The sequence below is a fragment of the Phyllostomus hastatus genome, unplaced genomic scaffold, assembly GCF_019186645.2.
Source record: "Phyllostomus hastatus isolate PE091 unplaced genomic scaffold, TTU_PhHast_1.1 phas_scaffold_28, whole genome shotgun sequence".
In the NCBI taxonomy this organism is placed as follows: Eukaryota; Metazoa; Chordata; class Mammalia; order Chiroptera; family Phyllostomidae; genus Phyllostomus; species Phyllostomus hastatus.
This window is the reverse complement of record NW_025334022.1, coordinates 12,914,929-12,931,319: the sequence shown is the minus strand read 5'-3', so window position 1 is coordinate 12,931,319 and position 16,391 is coordinate 12,914,929.

Genomic DNA, 16,391 nt, shown 5'->3' with positions numbered 1-16,391 from the left:
TAGGGTCCCCTTTTCTCCACAACCTCTCCAACACTTGTTGTTTGTTGCTTTGTTTATGATGGCCATTCTGACTGGTGTGAAGTGGAGAAGTGTCTATTCAAGTCCTTTGCCCATTTTTTAATTGGGTTATTTGTCTTCTTAGAGTGGAGTCCTGTAAGTTCTCTATATACTTTGGAGATTAAACCCCTGTCTGAGGTGTCATTGGCAAATATGTTTTCACATACAGTTGGTTCTCCTTTTATTTTGATACTGTTTTCTTTAGCTGTGCAAAAGCTATTAATTTTGATGAGGTCCCATTTGTTTATTCTTTCCTTTATGTACCTTGTTCTAGGTGATATGTCAGTAAAAAAAGTTTCTGCATGAAATATCTAAGATTTTCCTACTACGTTCCCTTCTAGGACTTTAATGGTGTCACAGTTTATATTTAAGTCTTTTAACCACCTTAAATTTATTTTGTATAAGGTGTAAGTAGGTGCTCGAGTTTCATTTTTTTGCATGTAGCTGTCCACTTCTCCCAACACCATTTATTGAAGAGGCTATTTTTATTCCATTTTATGTTGCTGCTTCCTTTGTCAAATATTAATTAACCATAGAGACTTGGGTTCATTTCTGGGTTCTCTGTTCTGTTCCATTGGTCCATGTGCCCGTTTTTATGCCAGTACCAGACTGTTCTGATAACAGTGGCCTTGTAGTATAGTTTAGTGTCAGGTATTCTGATCTCTCCTACTTTATTTTCTTTCTCAATATTGCAGCAGCTATTCGGGGTCGTTTATGGTTCCATATAAGTTTTTGAAGTGTTTGTTCTATGTCTGTGAAATAAGCCATTGGTACTTTAATGGGTATTGCATTGAATGTGTAAATTGCTTTGGGTAGTATGGGCATTTTGATGATATTAATTCTTCCAATCCATGAACAGGGTATATGTTTTGATTTGTTTGTGTCTTCCTTGATTTCTTTCCTGAGTGTTATGTAGTTTTCTGAATACAGGTCTTTTACCTCTTTGGTTAGGTTTATTCCTAGGTATTTTATTTTTCTCTTTGCTATTTCAAATGGGATTTTTTTCTTCATTTCTGCTTCTGCTGTTTCATTGTTGGTGTACAGAAATGCCTTTGATTTCTGGATATTGACTTTGTATCCCGCTGTTTTGCCAAATTCGTTAATTAGGTCAGCAGTTTTTTGGTGGAGTCTATAGGATTTTCTATGTACACTATCATGTCATCGGCAAACAGTGACAGTTTTGTTTCCTCCTTTCCGATTTGGATGCCTTTATTTCTTTTTCTTGTCTAATCTCTGTGGCTAAAACTTCCAGTACTATATTGAATAGAAGTGGTGAAAGTGGATAGTCTTGTCTTGTTCCTGATCTTAGTGGAAAAGATTTTAATTTTTGCCCATTGAGTATGATGTTGGCTGTAGGTCTCTCATATATGGCCTTTATTATGTTGAGGAATGTTCCCTCTATTTCCACTTTGCTGAGTGCTTTTATCATAAATGGGTGCTGTACCTTATCAAATGCTTTTTCTGCATCTATTGATATGATATGTGGTTTTTGTGTTTGCTTTTGTTTATGTGATATATTACATTTACTGATTTGCAAATATTGTACCATCCTGCATCCCTGGAATGAATCCCACTTGGTCATGGTGTATGATCTTTTTAATGTACTGTTGGATGCGGTTTGCCAGTATTTTGTTGAGGATTTTAGCGTCAATGTTCATCAGGGATATTGGCCTGAAGTTTTCCTTTTATTGTGTCTTTATCTGGTTTTGGAATTAGGATGATATTCACCTTAAAAAAAGAGTGTGTGAGTCTTCCATCTTTTTGGATTTTTTGAAATAATCTGTGAAGGATAGGGGTTAGTTCTTCCTTAAATGCTTTGTAGAATTCTCCTATGAAACCATCTAGTCCAGGGCTTTGTGTGTTGGGAGTTTTTTGATTAGTGCTTCAATTTCTTTTGGTGTTATTGGTTTGTTCAGGATTTCTGCTTCCTTTCCATTGAATTTTGGAAGGCTATATTTTTCTAGAAATTTGTTCATTTCACCTAGGTTTTCAAATTTCTTGCCATACAGTTCATAGTAATTTCTTACAATCCTTTGTATTTCTGTGGTATCTTTTGTAATCTCTCCTCTTTCATTTCTGATTGTGTTTATTTGGGTTTTCTCTCTTTTTTTCTTGATGAGTCTGCTTAAAGGCTTGTTGATTTTGTTTATCTTTTCAAAGAACCAGTTCTTGGATTCATTGATCCTTAGATTTGTGCTTTTAGTCTCTATGTCATTTAATTCTGCTCTGATCTTGGTTATTTCCTTGCTTCTACTTGCTCTGGGCTGTCTTTGTTGTTGTTCCTTGAGTTCTTGTAGACGTGGGGTTAGGTTGTTTGTTTGGAATGTTTCTAACTTTTTTAGGTGGGCCTGTATTGCTATGAACTTCCCTCTCAGGATTGCCTTGGCTGTGTCCCATAAGTTTTGGGTTGTTGTGAGTTCGTTTTCATTTTTTTCCAGAAACCTTTTGATTTCTTCCCTAATATCATTCTTGAACCATTCATTGTTTAACAGCATGCTATTTAGTCTCCACGATTTTGAGTGTTTGGGGTTTTTCCCTTAGGGTTGGTTTCTAGCTTCAGTCCCTTTTGGTCCAAGAAAATGCTTGGTATAATTTCAATTTTTTTTGAAATTGTTGAGGCTTCTTTTGTGTCCTATCATGTGGTCTATCTTTGAAAATGTTCCGTGTACATTTGAAAAGAATGTGTATTTAGCTTCTTTGCGATGGAGGGCTATGTATATATCAGTAAAGCCTATTTCATCTAGGGTATTGTTCAATTCCACAATATCTTTGTTGATATTTTGTTTGGAAGGTCTGTCCATTTTTGATAGTGAGGTGTTAAAATCCCCCACAATAATTGTGTTGCTGTCCATATCTTTCTTGAAGTCCTCTAAGATTTTCTTGATGTATTTTGGTGCTCCTATGTTGGGTGCATATATATTTACAATATTTGTCTTCTTGGTGGATTCTTCCCTTAAGTATTATGAAATAACCTTCTGGGTCTCTCTTTATGGCCCTTTTTTGGAAGTCTGTTTTGTCTCATATGAGTATTGCTACTCCAGCTTTTTTTTTTTTTCCCTGTCCATTTGCTTGGAAAACTTGTTTCCAGCCCTTCACTTTCAGCCTTTGTAGGTCTTTTATCCTGAGGTGGGTCTCTTGTAGGCAGCATATGTTTGGGTCATGTTCTCTTATCCAATCAGCCATTCTATGTCTTTTGATTGGAGCATTTAATCCATTTACGTTTAAGGTTATTATTGATAGGTATTTATTCATTGTATTTTATGTATGTGTGTTCCTCTCTCACTCTCTCTTTTCCTTTCTTTCCTTAAAGCAGTCCCTTTAGCATCTCTTGCAGAGCTGGTTTAGTGGAGGTGTACTCTTTTAGACTTCTTTTGTCTGAGGAGCTTCTTATTTGGCCTTCTATCTTGATTGAGAGCCTTGCTGGGTAAAGTAGCTTTGGTTGCAGACCTCTGGTTCTCATTACTTGGAATATTTCTTTCCATTTTATTTTCGCTTGGAGTTTTTCCATTGAGAAGTCAGCTGTTAGCCTTATTGGGGCTCCCTTGTATGTTACTTCCTGTTTCTCCCTTGCTGCCTTTAAGATTCTCTCTTTGTCTTGAAATTTTGCCATTTTAATTATATTGTGTCTTGAGGTGGGTCACTTTGGGTTCCTCTTGATTGGGACTCTCTGTGTTTCCTGGATTTGTGTGACTTTTCTCTCATCAAATTAGGGAAGTGTTCTTTCATTACTTTTTCAAATAGGTTTTCTATCCCTTGGTCGTCTTCTTCTCCTTCTGGTATCCCTATTATACGGATATTATTACGTTTCATATTGTCTTGCATTTCTCTTAATCCCTCTTCATTCTTTCTGAGCCTCTTTTCCTTTTCTTGCTCTTTCTGGGTATTTTTTCTACTTTGTCCTCCAATTTGCTAACCCAGTCTTCTGCTTCATCGATCCTTTTGATTCCTTCTACTGTGTTCTTCAGTTCAGAAATTGTATTCTTCATTTCCTCTTGGCCCTTGTTGAGAGTTTCTATTTCCTTTTTCATGCTGATGTAGTTTTCAGTGAGTTCATTGTAGCTTCCCTGTAGTTTCTGGTAGCTCATTGTGAGCTCATTGAGTTTCCTGACGATCATTGCTTTGAAGTCAATATCTGATAGTTGAATTGCCCTATTTCATTTAGCATTCTTTTTGAGGCTTCCTCCTTTTCTTTCATTTGCGGATTGTTTCTTTGACTTCCCATTGTTTGTGAGACTCTTCTTCTTAGCCTCAGCTTCTCAAATTGATCTGTTCTGGCTCCCTGGGTTTGTGGTGTGAACTTTTTTAGTAGAATAGGAGTGAGTTTCAGTGGTGCTGTTTCCTTGATCTCCCAAGCTCACTGGTCTTGGGCTGTCATTTAAGTTGGCTTTGTGTTTGCCTTTGGGTTTTGATTGTTGTTGAGTCTTTCTTTGGTGGGTCCTTCCCACCAGCTGGTTAAATGAGGGTCACTCTGTCCACCACCTCCTGTATTTTGTTGTGCTGGTGAGGGCAGGTTGTGTTGAAGCTGGTTCTTTCGTGTGTATAAGGTTTAAAGAATTCTCTCTTGCTCTTGTTCAGTTGTTTGTATAGGGTACTGTCTCTTCTGTTTAGTTGTATTTCCAGATAGGTCCTGGATTGAAGTTTGTGTGGTTACTACTCCCTCCTTCACCTTCTTCTGTTGTTATCTCTTGTGGTTCCTTTGTTGTTGGGTTTCCTCTTCCAGTGGGTATTCTGGTGTTCACCACCTCCACCTATTCTTTTTTGTCATCAGTTGGAGGGGGAAGGGAAAATGGTTTAAGAGAGCAACAGAGAATTCTATGATATTTACAGTAGTAGCAAGTAGGGAAGAGATAGGAGATCATTTGTCTATGTATAGTGTTAACCATGATCTTCCACCCAGCTAGCTGATTTTTTAGAATGGATGGAAAGAAGATAAGACTCTTGTTGCAGAAGGAAGGATTGTGAGTTGGATCTATAAAGCAGGGAGGTTGTGGGAGGTCAGATTCTGAGGTAAGGTGAGAGTAAAGGATAGTAAATAGGTGTAGTGTGTGAGAGAATAGAGTTAACCACTACAGTAATAGAGTTCAGGAAACTTTGAAATGGGCTAAGATATTGGGGGGGGGGTTATTGTGAAGCAATTACAATTGTATGGAACAGCAATTATTTACAATAATATTAGGGCAAGAATCATATGACAGAATCTGTGAGATTTGGGTAAAAGAATAGGGAGTATAGAACCTCGAGTAGTGTGCTAATGGGACACAGGTGAGTTAAAGGACAGTAGATTAGCAATACAGTATGGAAAGAGATATCAGGGGAAAACTGGTCATACAATATATCCAGCCTAGCAAAGCAGAGTACAAAAAGAAGAGGGTTACAAAAATACTATTAAAAAAGATGTAGGAATACTGGAAAAATAATAATACAAATATGGAATAACTTGGAGGTTCTCTGTAATAGCAGAGTGAAATGTGTCTCACTGTCCCAGCTGTTGTGATGCCCTTTCTTTGGGTTCAACTTTGGTCTTTTCACAGATCCAGGATTTTGTCTCACTTGTAGGTATTTACAAAAAAAGTTTAAAAAAGTAAAAATAGAAAAGGCAGACAAAGGAAGGAAGAAGAGATAAAATTGGAGGAGAGGAAGGAGGAAGGAATAAAACAAGAAATCAGGAAAGAGAGGAAAAAGAAATGAAAAGAGAATAAAAAGAATAAAAATTAAAAATTAAAAATTGTTAAAAAAATAGAATCAAATAAAAAAGTCTCTTGGTTTCAAAGTGGCCAAACCGGTTTTTCTGTTCTTGCTGGCTGCGGGCAGGCTGAGGGGTGATTGGTATGGCTTTTCTTCCTTGCCCAGCAGAGTTCACACTGGCTCCTCAGCCTTGCGCCCTGGGTGTGGGAATCAGGTCTTCCCCTAGGGTTACTGCTGTGGACAGGGGTGCGCGGATGCTGTCCCTTCACGCGCGCCCCTGCGCCCACAGCTGGGTGGCAGGGAGGCTGCAGCGACTGATCACTTTAGGAGAATTCCCCAAACAGTGTCTGTCTGTTCACTTCTTCCTCTTGAGAAATTCCTCCTGTTCAAGCCTGCCTCTCCCCACAGTGGCCTGGCTTCTCTCGCCGCTACCAAACTCTCCAGCCAGGCCTGTGACTGTGGGGGTTGGGGCCTGCTGTGCGACCCAGCCTCTCTGGTGTCCACAGCCTCCAAAGGTGCTCACAGCCCCTGTGTGTTTGCTAGCACCTGGATTCCTCCCAGTGCCGCTCAGACCTTGTTTGGCTGGAGAGGGAACAGTTGTCCCGGCTCTCTACCAAGGACTCTGTGGCAAACACAGCAGTGGTCCCTGAGCCTGGGGCTGCAACATCCGGACCACATGCTGGTCCCCGGGACCCTACCTTGTTGCAGCACTCTTCTTAGGGTCCTGTTTTTCTTTTCCGCCACAATCCTTGGTCCCCTATTTTCACATATGCTGAAGTATGTTGGTTGCTTGCTTCTCCATAGATGGGTCAGGATTTTCTCCCCTGAGCAGAGGGAAGCCGAATCTGCACCTTCCTACTCCGATGCCATCTTAGCCCCTCTGGTCCACAACTAGTTTTCTAACAAAAAATTTAGGCCTGGCTGGGGTAGCTCAGTGGATTGAGCACAGGCTATGAACCAAGGGGTTGCGGGTTCGATTCCCAATCAGATCACATGCCTGGGTTGTGGGCCAAGTGCCCAGTGTGGGCCACTAGAGAAGCAACCATACATTGATGTTTCTCTCTGTTTCTTAATCCTTCCCTTCTCTATCTAAAAATAAATAAATAAAATCATTAAAAAAATTTTAGTTAATTTCCTCTATTCTGAATTGAGGATAGAGCCAAGCTGAATATTTTAAATAGAATTTGGAAATGTTCACACTTTAAATGGATAACTGTAAAATGTATTAATCTATTTAATTTCAGGTGAGAATGGTAAAGTTTAAACTTATTTCAATAACTTAACCCCGTTTTTAAGATGCTCTCTTTAGGGAGAAGGAAGATGCCAGCTTTGCTGGAGGGAGCATAATCCCCTTCCTCTATGCAGGGGAGAGAAACTCGCTGATCTACAGAGGAACCTAGCAAGGGGCCTAGGTTATCGCAACATTTATGAAAACAGGACATCAAAAATTATAGCAGACATTGAAAAATCAGACGGTAAGGAGACTGCTTCAGGATAATAAGGGCCCAGGGATCAGCGCAGGGACCAGGGAGGTTGTAGCCCCCAGGCCCTGTGCTCCCAGGTCTGCCTCAGGGCACCCAGGAGAGTGGAGTCACTGCTCGCTCCCGGGACAACAGGGATTGAGCAGCACCAGGGGAGTCCTTGTTGCTTGAAGGCACAGAGAGGGGAGTTGGAGTAGGAGACAGTCACGCAGAGGCTGCAGGCACCCACACATGGCCCTGGGAGGGGTGAGTGCCCCCAGCCTGTGCGACCAGGGACCGGCTGGCTGTGCGCCTGCACCTCCATCCTGGTGGGAGTGTGGTTCTGTGGAAGGCCAAGACCCCGCAGCCCTAAACAAGGAAAGGGTGCAGGTGTTCATGGGTTTCTGGAGCCCACAGTGGTGAACTTGGGGAAGTGCGTGCCCCTTTGGGTTTCCCGACTCTCGCACTGTGAACCCAGAAGGGACGTGGCACTTCGCGGGTTTCTGGAGCTTGCAGGGGGGAAATTGGTGGAAGTGTGAGCCCCTTCTCAATCCCCAGAGCTTGCACCATGAATCCAGAAAAGACTCAGGTACTTCCTGAGAACATAGAGCCCCCCAAGGTGAAATGTGGGGGAAGGGCGCATCCCCTTGCAATCCACAGAGCTTGCATCCTGAACCAGGAAAAGACACAGGAGCTCTGCGGGGCCCCGGAGCCCAGAAGACGGTAGTAGTGAGCTCCAGAAAGCGTGCTTGGGAGCGCCTGTACCCACACCCAGGGTCCAGCGGAGGGGGCCTCAGATCCGCTCTGGGGAGAGCACGCTGCTGGCCGAAAGAGACTGACTGAGTTCTGACTGCGAAGAGTGGAAAGCATTCCAAAAGCCCATTAGCCTGCTGAAGCCAGCAAGGCCAGAAAAACTGGTTTGGCCAGTTAGAAACCAACAAGAGGATTTTTTTATTTTATTTTATTTTTTATTTGTTTGGCTGTTGTTGTTTGTTTCATTTTATCTTTTCAGTGACTTTTTAAATTCTCATTATTTTTATATCTCTCAATTCCTTATGTTTCTCTTCCTTTCATCCTAGTATTATTCCTCCCACTCCAAATTTATCTCTCCTGCTCCCACCTTCTGCTTTTTTTCCCATTTTTTTTGAGCCTGCAAGTTACTGCAAATTTGTATTATTTTTTTTCTCACTTTTCTGACATTTTTTGTTTTAATACTATTTTAGTATTCTTTTTCTTTCTGTATAATCTTCTTTGCTTGGCTGGTTATACTGTCATTTGATAGGTTCCCCCTGTTATCTCAGTCACAGTGTGTGGATAATTTACTGTCTTCATTTGTGTTCCATTAGTACACCTCTCAAGGTTCTATAATCCTTATTCTTGTTATCTAGATCTCATAGATTCTGTCACATGATTGTTGCTTTAATATTACTGTAAATAAGACCTAGTCCATACAATTGTAAATACTACTCAACACCTCTCCCTGATCTCAGCCCACTTTGCAATTTGCTGAACTATATTATTGTGGGGGTTGTCTCTGTCCTTTTACACACTACTCCTATTTACTAATCTTTATTCCCACCCTACCTCAGAATCTGACCTCCCACAGCCTCACAGCTTTCTAGATCCAACTAACAATCCTTTCGTCCCCAGTAAGAGTCTTACTTTCTTTCTATCCTTTCTAAAACATGGCTAATGGGGTGGAAGATCACGGTTAACAATATAAAGAGCCAAAGGATCTTCCATCTCTTCTCTATTGGCTGCTACTGTAAATATCATAGAATACTGTCTTGCTGTCTTAAACCATTTTGCCTTACTCCTCCAACTGATAAAAAAAAAAGAGTAGGGGGAAGCTGTGAACACCAGGATACACGAAAGAGACTGCACCACTGAATCTCACAGGTATTCTACCACAGAAGTTCACACCATAATCACAGGGAACCAGAGCAGATCAATTTAAGAAACAGAGTCTAACAAGAAGAATCTCACGAACAATGAGAAAACAAAGAAACAATCCCCATATGAAGGGAAAAAAGGAAGCCTCAGAAAAAATGCTAAATGAAATAGAGGCAACTCAACCATCAGATATTGAGTTGAAAACAATGATTATCAAGAAGCTCAATGAACTTACAATGAGCTACCAGAAACTACAGGGAAGCTACAACAATCTCACTGCAAGCTATATCAACATGTAAAAGGAAATAGAAACTCTCAACAAGGGCCAAGAGGAAATGAAGAATACAATTTCTGAACTGAAGAACACAGTAGAAGGAATCAAAAGCAGTATCGATGAAGCAGAAGACTGGGTTAGGAAATTGGAGGACAAAGTAGAAAAAATACCCAGAAAGAGCAGGAAAAGGAAAAGAGGCTCAGAAAGAATGAAGAGGGATTAAGAGAAATGCAAGACAATATGAAACATAATAATATCCATATAATAGGGATACCAGAAGGAGAAGAAGATGACCAAGGGATAGAAAACCTATTTGAAAAAGTAATGAAGGAAAACTTCCCTAATTTGATGAGAGAAAAAGTCACACAAATCCAGAAAACAGAGAGTCCCAGTAAGAGGAACCCAAAGAGGCCCAAAGAGGACAAATTTCTAGAAAAATATAATCTTCCAAAACTCAATGAAAAAGAAGCAGAAAGCCTGAACAGGCCAGTAACAGCAAAAGAAATTGAAGCACTAATCAAAAACTCCCAACACACAAAGCCCTGGACTAGATGGTTTGACAGGAGAAGTCTACAAAGCATTTAAGGAAGAGCTAATGCATATCCTTCACAGACTATTCCAAAAAATCCAAAAAGATGGAAGATTCCCAAACTCTTTTTATGAGGCAAACATCATCCCATTTTCAAAACCAGATAAAGACACAACAAAGAGAGAAAACTTCAGGTCAATATTGCTGATGAACATTGACGCTAAAATCCTCAACAAAATACTGGCAAACCGCATCCAACAATACATTTAAAAGATCATACACCATGATCAAGTGGGATTCATTCCAGGGATGCAAGGATGGTACAATATTCACAAATCAGTAAATGTAATACATCACATAAACAAAAGCAAAGACAAAAACCACATGATCATATCAATAGATGCAGAAAAAGCATTTGATAAGGTACAGCACCCATTTATTATAAAAACACTCAGCAAAGTGAAAATAGTGGGAGCATTTCCACTTTGACTCAACATAATAAAGGCCATATATGAGAGACCTACAGCCAACATCATACTCAATGGGCAAAAATTTAAATCTTTTCCACTAAGATCAGGAATAAGACAAGACTGTCCACTTTCACCACTCCTATTCAATATAGTACTGGAAGTTTTAGCCACAGAGATCAGACAAGAAAAAGAAATAAAAGGCATTCAAATCAGAAAGGAGGAAACAAAACTGTCACTGTTTGCAGATGACATGATAGTGTACATAGAAAATCCTATAGATTCCACCAAAAAACTGCTTGACCTAATAAATGAATTTGGCAAAAGAGCGGGATACAAAGTCAATATCCAGAAATCAAAGGCATTTCTGTACACCCTCAATAAAACAGCAGAAGCAGAAATCAAGAAAAAAATCCCATTTGAAATAGCAAAAAGAAAAATAAAATACCTAGGAATAAACCTAACCAAAGAGGTAAAAGACCTGTATTCAGAAAACTACATAACACTCAGGAAAGAAATCAAGGGAGACTTAAACATATACCGTGTTCATGGATTGGAAGAATTAATATCATCAAAATGCCCATACTACCCAAAGCAATTTACACATTCAATGCAATACCTATTAAAGTACCAATGGCTTATTTCACAGACATAGAACAAACACTTTAAAAATTTCTATGGATCTACAAATGACCCTGAATAGCTGCTGCAATTTTGAGAAAGAAGAGCAAAGTAGGAGTGATCACAATACCTGATACCAAACTATACTACAAAGCCACTGTAATCAAAACAGCCTTGTACTGGCAAAAAAAACAGGCACAAGGACCAATTGAACAGAACAGAGATCCCAGAAATAAACCTATGCCTCTATGGTCAATTAGTGTTTGACAAAGGAGGCAGCAACATAAAATGGAGTAAAAATAGCCTCTTCAACAAATGGTGTTGGGAGAACTGGACAGCTACATGCAAAAAAAAAAATGAAATTAGAGTACCAACTTACACTTTATACAAAAATAAATTCAAGGTGGATAAAAGACTTAAATATAAACCATGACACCATTAAAGTCCTAGAGGAGAACGTAGGTAGGAAAATCTCAGATATTTCATGCAGAAACTTTTTTACTGGCATGTCCCCTAGAGCAAGGGACATAAAGGGAAGAATAAACAAATGGGATCTCATCAAAATAAAAAGCTTTTGCACAGGTAAAGAAAACAGTATCAAAATAAAGAGAGCCAACAGTATGGGAAAACATATTTGCCCATGATACCTCAGAGAAGGGTTTAATCTCCAAAATATATAAAGAACTTACACGACTACACTCTAAGAAGACAAGCAACCCTGTTAAAAAATGGGCAAAGGACTTGAACAGACACTTCTCCAAGGAGGACATACATAAGATCCAAAGACACATGAAATTATGTTCAATATCACTAGCTATCAGAGAGATGCAAATCAAAACCACAATGAGATACCACTTCACACTGGTTAGAATGGCCATCATAAACAAAGCAACAAACTACAAGTGTTGGGGAGGTTGTGGAGAAAAGGTAACACTAGTGTACTGTTGGTGGGACTGCAGACTGGTACAACCTCTATGGAAAGAAGTATGGAACTTCCGCAGAAAACTAAAAATGGATCTGCCTTTTGACCCAGCAATTCCACTGCTGGGTCTATATCCTAAGAACACTAAAACACCAATACAAAAGAACCTTTGCACCCTGATGTTCACAGCAGCACAAGTTACAATAGCTAAGTGCTGGAAGCAACCTAGATGCCCATCAGTAAATGAATGGATCAAAAAACTATGGTACATTTACACAATGGAATTCTATGCAGTAGAAAGAAAGAAGGAGCTCCTACTTTTTGCAACAGCTTGGATGGAGCTGGAAATCATTATGCTAAGCAAAACAAGCCAGGCAGTGAAAGACAAATACCATATGATCTCACCTTTAACAGGAACCTAATCAATAGAACAAAGAAACAAGCAAAATATAACCAAAGACACTGAAATGGGGGACAGACTGACAGTGACCAGAGTGGGTAGAAGAGGGAATTTCAGGAGAGAATGGGAAGGGTTTACCGGAACAAATTTAAAGGACACATGGAGAAAAACTAGGGGGAGGTTGGTAATGGAAGGGAAGTGGGGAGGGATGGGTATATGGGCTGGAATGGGAGTAAAAGGGAGAAAAGTGTACTTGAACAATGGTTCAAATTAAAAAAGACATTATATGATGGCAGTATATATAGTCAGTATGAATAATAGAGGAAGAAAAATGATTATTGCATAAAAAAGATGTTCTGTTTAAAAATACTAGTCATATTTACAATTCCATGTAAGTGCAGAATCTAGGATAACCTACATCTCCCTCTGGTGGACATTGACCCCACTACAAACAAGTGACTCCCTGGCCTTTACGTAGAACCTTTAGAAGTCCAGAGAAAACCAGAGTAAGGAAAATGAATGTGTTGGCTTGAATGGGGAGCTGGAGTACAATTCTGTTTTTATGTCCTTCCTGAATTCAAAGAGCCATTTCCTTTGTGCTGGGAAATGAATTGAGCTGAAGGAAATTTTTGGACTATGAATTAGATGCCAGGCATTGGATAATAATTGGGATCTACACTTCTTGAAAAACCCTGCCCCTATATAAGAGTATACATATCAACTAATAACTAATTATATTAGCTCCTTTTGGCCTACATCTTGAATTTTTCCTTAACATTAATGAACATTAAATTTTTTTCTTAGCATTTTTTCTTTTTCTGTAACCAATAGACTTTGATTTCTGAAATGTTTCATATTTTGTATTTTTGTATTATTAGTTTCTTTAAGCACTTTATAAGGCTAGCTTTGGTAAGACAACTCTTTTACATTTCATTACTTTTTCTTTTTTATTTAATTTATTTAATTTATGAATTTAATTTATTATTAATCTATTACAGTTGTCCCAATTCTCCTGCATTGGTCTCTCCTGCCCTGCCCACCCATCCTCCAGTCAATCCCCACCGTGTTGTCCATGTTCATGGGTCATTTATACTTGTTCTTTAACTAGACCCTTCCCCTTCGTTCTTCCCTTATCCCCCTCTACCCTCCCCTCTAGTCCCTGTCAGTTTGTTCCTTGTTTCCATGCCTCTGATTATTCTATTTTGCTTGGTTGTCTTTTTCAATCATTATGTACCTGTTATAGGTAAGATCATATGGTATTTGTTTTTTGCTGCATGACTTATTTCACTTAGCATAATGCTCTCCAGTTCTATCCATGTTATCATGAAAGAAAGGAGTTCTTTTTTTCTGCTGAGTAGTATTCTATTGTGTAAGTGTACCACATTTCTTTGATCCAATCATTTACTGATGGGCACTTAGGCTGTTTCCAGCACTTGGCTACTGTAAATAATGCTGCTGTGAACACTGGGGTGCATAGGTTCTTTTGAATTGGTGTTTCATGATTCTTAGAGTATAATCCTAGCACTGGGGTTGCTGGATCAAAAGGCAGTTCAATCTTTAGTTTTTTTGAGGAAATTCCATACAGTTTTCCACAGTGGCTGCACCAGTTCACATTCCTACCAACAGTGTACTATGGTTTCCTTTTCTCCATAGCATTGCCAGCCCTTACTGTTTGTTGACTTGTTAATTATAGCCATTCTGACTGGTATGAGGTGCTATGTTATGGTGGTTTTAATTTGCATCTCTCTGATAGCTAGTGATGTTGAGCATCCTCTCATGTCTATGGGCCCTCTGTCCTTGGAGAATTGTCTGCTCAGGTCCTTTGCCCATTTTTTAATTGGATTGTTTGTCTACCTGGAATCATGTGAGTTCTTTATGTATTTGGGAAATCAAACCCATGTCTGAGGTATAATTGGCAAATATGTTTTCCCATAATGTTGGTTACATTTTCATTTTGCTGATGTTTTCTTTAGCTGTGCAGAAGTTTTTTAATTGGATGTAGTCCTATTTCTTTATTCTTTCCTGTATTTGTCTTGCCTTAAAGGATGTATCAGTGAAAATATTGCTGCATGAGATATCTAAAACTTTACTGCCTATGTTTTCCTCTGGGACTTTTATGGTGTCACTGCTTATGTTTATGTCTTTTATCCATTTTGAGATTATTCTGGTATATGGTGTAAGTTGATGGTGTAGTTTCATTTTTCTATTGTACTTAAAATTCCAGATCTCCTAGCGCCATTTGTTGAAGAGGCTATTTTTACTCTATTTTATGTTTCTGTCCCCTTTGTCAAATATTAATTGACCATAGAGACATGGGTTTATTTCTGGACTCTTTATTCTGTTCCATTGGTCTATGCATCTGTTCTCATGCCAGTACCAGGCTGTTCTGATTATAGTGAACTTGTAATGTAGTTTGATATCAGGTATTGTGATCCCTCCTACTGTGTTCTTCTTTCTCAAAATTGCTTAGGATATTTGGGATTTTTTAGGATTCCATATAAATTTTTGAAATATTTGTTCTCTATCTGTGAAATATATGAATGACATTTTGATAGGGATTGCATTGGAACTATAGATTGCTTTGGGTAGTATGGACATTTTAATGATGTTAATTCTCCCAACCCATGAACACAGTATATGCTTCCATTTATTTGTACTTCCTTAATATCCTTCTTCAGTGTTCTCTAGTTTTCTGAGTAAGGTCTTTTACCTCCTTGGTTAAGTTTATTCCTAAGCATTTTATTTTTCCTGTTGCTATAGTAAATGAGTTTTTTCCTAATTTCTGTTTTTGCTATTTCATTGTTGGTATACTAAAATTCCTTTAATTTCTGAATGTTGACTTTACATCCTGCCGTTTTGTCAAATTCATTTATTAGGTCAAGTAGTTTTTCTGTGGAGTCTATAGGCTTTTCTATATACACTGTCATGTCATCTGAAAACAATGACAGTTTTACTTCCACCTTTCCAATTTGGATGCCTTTTGTTTCTTTTCTTGTTTGATCACTATAGCTAGAACTTCCAATACTATATTGAATAGAAGTAGTAAAAGTGAAAATACTTGTCTTGTGGCTGATCTTAGCAGGGAAATCTTTTAGTTTTTTGCTCTTTCAGTATGATGTTGGCTGTAGGTTTTTTTATATATGTGCTTTGTCGTGTTGGGGAATGTCCCCTGTATTTCCACTTTGCTAAGTGCTTTTATCATAAATGAGTACTGAACTTTATCAAATGCTTTTTCAGGATCTGTTGATATCATCTTGTGGTTTTTGTCTTTTGTGTTGTTTGTGTCATGTATTCCAGTAATTGATTTGCGAATATTGTACCATCCTTGCGTCCCTGGGATGAATCCCACTTGATAATTGTTTATGATGGTTTTCATGTATTCCTCGATGTGGTTTGCCAATATTTCATTGAGGATATTAGCATCTATGTTCATCAGTGATATTGGTCTGTAGTTTTCTTTCTTTGTTGTGTCTTTATCTGATTATGGAATTAGGATGGTACTGGTCTCGTAAAAACAGTTTGGGTGTCTTCCCTATTCTTTGAACCTTTGGAATAGTTTGAGAAGAATTGGAATTAGCTCTTCTCTAAATGTCTTGTAAAATTCTCCTGTGCACCTGCCCAGCGCAGGGTTTTTAGGTGTTGGGAATTTTTTTTTATTACTGCTTCTATTTCACTAGCTGCTATTGGTCTATTCAGGCTTTCTGCTTCTTTTTAATTAAGTCTTAGAAGTTTATATGTTTCTAGAAATGTGTTCATTTCATCCACAGTTTCAAATTTCTTGGCATATCATTGTTTGTAGTAATTTATTACAGTCCTTTGTATCTGTGGTATCAGTTGTATTTTCTCCTCTTTCATCTGTAATTTTATGAATTTGGGTCTTCTCTCTTTTTTCTTGATGAGTCTAGTTAAATGCTTGTTGATTTTGTTTATCTTTTCAAAGAACCAGCTCCTGGATTTATTGGTCCTTTGGATTGCTCTTTTAGTGTCTATGTCATTTAATTCTGCTCTGATATTGGCATTTCCTTGCTTCCATTCGCTCTGGGCTATGCTGTTGTTCCTGTAGATATTTTACATCTAAAATAT